Consider the following 5538-nt stretch of genomic DNA (forward strand, 5'->3'; position numbering starts at 1 on the left):
GAACCTGAAAAGAATCCCCTTTTTTCTCCCTAAAGCTCATGCCCTCAACTCTCCACAGCTCTATTTTCTCCCCCTCCGCCCCACTTTTTTTTTTTAAAGGTGTTTTGTTCCAGAGCAGTTACAGAGCTTAATGGAACTGAATGACTTTTAGCCTTCACAATCTGTCAGTCAAAAGCCTGACTCCAGGACTGTTAAATAAAGTCCTTTCAGAGGCAGACAGGAGAGGAATGTGTCAGTCAGGCAACAGACCCTGTTGTGTTTTCATCTGTCACAGGGGTGATGGGGAGAGAGGCTCAGGGCCCCAGGCAGGGCACATTCCCAGCGGCCACTAAGAGGCCTTGACAAATCCAGGTGTTTGGAGCCAAAAAGTCCCCCAGTCACTAACATTCTTGAGGCGTGGACTCCGAACCCCCAGGCACTCTGGTTTGCAATCAACTATGAGATGTTTGGGCAAACTTTCAGCACAGGTTTCATGCTAAGCATTTTAAACATAAAACCAACCACTAAGTGCTAGGGTGTCCGTGCAAGCTAAGGCTTTCAAATTAATATGCTGCTTAGCTGAAAAAGTACTGCAGACAGTAATGCGCTGGCTGAGAGGTCTGCAGGTAGACTCTCAATTCCAAACCAATTTTGTAGAGTCGCTTTCAGTTTTTTTTCCTAATAGTTTTCCTTTTCCATTATATGACAATCCATTAATCTTGCCCATTTACTTAAAATTGCTGGGCAATTTTTTTTTTTATTTTGAGTTCTGAACGGTTGCTTTTGTTCACAATGGATTCAGAGCTTTACATAAAAAATGTCCCATGTTAGGCATACTAATGACTAGTTCCTTATGTTTTTTTGATGACATTTCCTTTGAGAGATTAAAAAAATAAAATGACGAGGGTAGCGTGGAATGGGGGTGTGTAGGAAAAGATTGCTACTTAAACAAACAGGGCTTGTTCTTATTAGGAAGTCTAGAAAGCTACAAAATATCAATACAGATATTTCTACCCAGAACTGAATGCTTGGTGTTTAGATAGGAAAATGACTTACCTTCTGTAACACATGGGTTGGTTATGGCCATAGGTCTGGCAGGAAAGGAGGATCAGTAGCCCCTCAACTCTCAGAACTGTTTAGGCTTGGGATAAACGAGGGCATGTTATTTATTACTTGTTTTGTTTCTCTTCTCTTCTTGGGCAATACTATATAAAAGAAAATCAGCTTGAAATCTATGGCTCATGCCTATAATCTTAGGTACTCAGAAAGCTAAGATCCAAAGATCAGTTCAAAGCTAACTCAGGCAGTAAGTTTGTGAGACTCTTATCTCCAATTAACCACCAAAATATCCTAAGTAGAGTATGGTTCAAGCTGGTAGAGCACCAGATAGAGCAAAAAATCTAAGGGACGGTGTCCAAGCCCTGAATTTAAGCCTAAGTACTGGCAGAAACAAACAAGCAACATTTTCTCGACTCCCTGATAGTTGGTTTTGCTCTAACATGCCTACCTTCTACCTCCCGACACATTGCTGCCAAAGGAGGCAGAATTAGCAAAACTCTCTCTCTCTCTCTCCCTTCTCAACCTGTGTTCAACCTGTGTGTAGAGCTAGACACTGGTGTGCATGGTCTAGCAGTTTCTGGGACCACTCACGTTACTTAGTGTATATATGTTGGTTTGCTAGTAAATGAAAACTCCCCCTGTTCTCTCCAATCATCCCTCTCCTCTCCAAATGTAGACTTTGTGTTTCCTTTTCTCCATGCCTGTGGCTCCCCAGGGATAAGCCTGTTTTAGACAGACTAAACTGCAATTTAGAATACTCCTGGCATAGGCTGATAAACTCTGTCATGCTGAAGCAGGTCTAAAAAAATTGTTAAAATAAATATGGCACATTCTATATTATGAGAGCCAAATGATTTCCAAAGAAATGGATTTTTCAGCATTTTGAGGTAGTTGAGTATAGAGAATTAAACTGGAATTGATTCATGGTAAAAGACAACTTATTTCTGTATTGGGGTGCAGTGACTTCTCTTTCCTCAAAAGCTGATAATCAAAATTCTGGGAGTTATGGCTGACCAGTCTCTCAAGTTGTTTAAAAGGTACTGTGGGCTAGAATTTAAATGTTTTGTGTAAACAATATTCCATTGGAATATTAATGAATGAATTTCAGTTCTAGCAATGTGTGCTACAAGGCGTCCCGAGTCCATCCTTCACTGGTTATTAATGATCTGCCACACTTTAAAAAAGCCATTTCGTGGCTGACTTTCTGCCTGCCTTCCTTTTGCCTAAAGCAAATATCCTGGCCGGGTACTGCTGGGAAACAGAAAAGCCTTCTAAATAAGAGAGACATTTTTTTCTTTTATGTTTGAAACTTAAAATGGATGCCACAGCTTCTGTTTTTAACATTAACAGCTACACAAACACTTGTGAGCTGAAGCTTACAGCTGATAGAAATTCTTCTTTAAATGGCAATCTTTGTGTGTGTGTGTGTGTGTGTGTGTGTGAAAAACAAAAAGAAAAAATAAGCCAAGATCCTATATGTCTCGGGCTCCCTCGAAACTCAATACACACACTATTAGGAACAAACACCTTTTATTTCTCTGGGACATTTCAAATGGCTGGGGTTTGGGAGAAGCAGGCAGATGGCTATCAATAAAACGTTCCCCTGCTACTTAGTGCCAATACTATCAGAGCTGGTTTGATTGTGCCCATGAGGAGCCAAAACATCCTGTTACTCAGTACTAAATACAGTGGGATGTGTGGCTTGCTGGTGGGTGGATGTAACACTCAAATATTGGTTATTTCTCAACCTTCAGCTTAAAAAAATGCTTGCAAAAACATGTGTTCATCTGGGTTTGCACTGTGTTGGCCATTGGCTATTTTGTTGTATACAGGAATGGCTGTAAATGCCATCTCCTTTCTGGAGTTACACAGAAAGGCAACTGAAAACTATGAAAATCTGATGGAGGGCTGGGAAGTTGGCTTAGTGGTAGAGCACTTGCCTCGCATGCATGAGGCCCTGGGTTTGATTCCTCAGCACCACATAAGCAGAAAAAGCCAGAAGTGGTGCTATGGCTCAAATGGTAGAGTGCTAGTTTTGAGCTGAAGAGCTGAGGGACAGTGCCCAGGCCCAGAGTTCAGGCCTTACAACTGAAAATCTGATTGATTAGGCTTATTTTTTCTACTTTTTTAGACTGATCTAGGATTCAGATTCTTTTTTTTTTAAGTCATGCTATTATAATATTCAGAAAATTGTCACTTTAGCAAAAACACATTCGAGTTTCATCTGAAGACCAGACCAAAAATGGTTTCATCTTAAAACCAGATTACCAAAACCCAACAGCCATATTGACATAAGAGCCATGTCTGTGAACCAGAAATTGGCAACTTGGATTGAAATGGTCAGAGCCAACCAGGTGCCAGTGGCCCACGCCCGTCATCCTAGTTATCCAAGAGGCTAAGATCTGAGGGTCATGATTCCAAGCCAGTTTGGGCAGGAAAGCCCGTGAGACTCTTATTTCCAATTAATCACCCAAAAGCTGGATGTGGGGATATGACTCAGATGGCTACCCTTAGCCATCCAGTGCCTAGGCCTGGAACTCAAGTCCCAAATGGAAGGCGGGTCTGGACCAGGCCTCCGGGTGGGGCTGAGCCGGGTGGGCTCCGGGGATGGTCCGGGGGAGGTTGGGCCGCATCCATGGGCCCCGGGAGGACTCGCTGGGCTCCCGGGCGCTGCCAGGCCGCTCGCCAGCCCGCCAGGCGACAGACTGAGGCTTTGTTGTATCCAGGGGGTTCGGTGACACACGCAGGGTGACGGGTGCGAGCCTGTGGAATCATTGCTGTCGTCCATCGGGACCTCCACCATTGCCCCTGTCAAATGATCTTGTAGAACAAAATAAAGCAGATGTCATGCATCTCTAGAAGTCCACCTTAGCATCTAAAAATGGTTTTTTAAAATTTAGAATAGTAAAAATGGGAAAAGAGAAACGAAATCATGATGAAAAAACAGATGCAGACAATTCACCAGACTTTCACCAACTTGAACACACGTGGACACCTCATTCCCACTGGGACCCCAAGTCTCTGGTCAGGAACAAGATGAAAAAAGTGAAGAGTGGTATCAATTGCAAGGGGAAAAAACAAAGAAGGATCTAAGCAATTTGTTCCTTTGGGCTGCCAAGAATAATCTGTTTACTACAGCGCGGAGACTACTTTCCCAAAAGGCCGCTCAGGTGAATACTGGGGGTGACGATGAGTATACCCCTCTTCATCGGGCAGCCTACAGTGGACACTTAGACATTGTCCATGAGTTGGTGGCTCAAGCGGCAGATATTCATGCAATAACTGTGGATGGCTGGACGGCCCTGCACAGTGCTTGTAAGTGGAATAACACCAGAGTGGTTTCCTTCTTACTTCATCATGATGCAGGTATCAATGCCCAAACTAAAGGCCTCTCGACCCCCTTGCATCTTGCTGCTGGGAATAGAGAGAGCAGAGATGCTCTGGATCTCCTTCTGATGAATCATTATATCAAACCAGGTCTGAAGAACAACTTGGAAGAAACTGCATTTAATACTGCCAGAAGGACAAGCATATATCACTACCTCTTTGAAGTTGTGGAAAGCTGTACAAATTCTTCTCCCAAGTCTTAATGGTTCGGTTAATTTTCTTAAATTTAAAAAATGCCAGTCCATCCTTTGTGTCAGATACAAAATAGTTTCACAATACAAAGTACACATCAATGTCTTACTGTAAAACTTCATGGGTTCTCATGGTATTCTTCCAAGTGAATTGCCTGACTTTGATGTCCAAATGTATTCAAGAGTTGTTTGGATACATCTTCAATGATTTCTGCAGAGTTTGTGATTTTTTTTTTAAATTAGAAATAATTTTAACTTATCTGTTGGAATGAGTAGTACAGAAACTAAAGATATTTCTGGTGCTTGTCTGAAAAAAAGTATATTTTAAAATAACATTTTATATCTTGGGTTTTTATTCAATATTTAGTGTATTGATATATATTTTTATCAGACAAGGTAATTCAGAATTTAAAACTCTTTTTAAATGTAGTGATGCAGTTATCTATCTTCTTTATGTTCCTTTCATTTTATACTAGAAAACTAAATATTATCAGTGACTTGAATGCTTTCAAGTTTAAAATAATTATCTTTGGTTTTTAGAACATAAAAAGATTTCAGGAAAGCAGTTAGCTAGGTGTTTAATCCATGACTGTGGTATAGTGTTTTCCCTACTACAATCCATTCAGTCTTGTGAACAATCTCGGTCAACCTACATGGTCCTTATTCTTACAGTAAGTTAATATGACCTTTTAGACAGGTAAAAACTACACCTTGGTCAAGGAGGTATAGCTTTCCAGCTGGTTTTTTTTTTGGGGGGGTCCGGTCGTGGGGCCTGAACTCTGGGCCTGGGCGCTGTCCCTTAGCTCTTCAGCTCAAGGCTAGCCCTCTACCACTTGAGCCACAGCGCCACTTCAGGCTTTTTTTTTCTTTTTTGCTTATGTGGTGCTGAGGAATCGAACCCAGGGCCCCAGGCATGCAAGGC

The 5538-nt window shown here is 41.9% G+C and overlaps 1 pseudogene; it reads left to right on the forward strand.

Moving 5' to 3' along the window:
• Positions 1–3948: 3948 nt before the first annotated feature.
• Positions 3949–4628, forward strand: LOC105991745 (annotated as a pseudogene).
• The last annotated feature ends 910 nt before the right edge of the window (positions 4629–5538 follow it).

Source organism: Dipodomys ordii, unplaced genomic scaffold, assembly GCF_000151885.1.
Source record: "Dipodomys ordii isolate 6190 unplaced genomic scaffold, Dord_2.0 Scaffold76, whole genome shotgun sequence".
Taxonomy (NCBI): Eukaryota; Metazoa; Chordata; class Mammalia; order Rodentia; family Heteromyidae; genus Dipodomys; species Dipodomys ordii.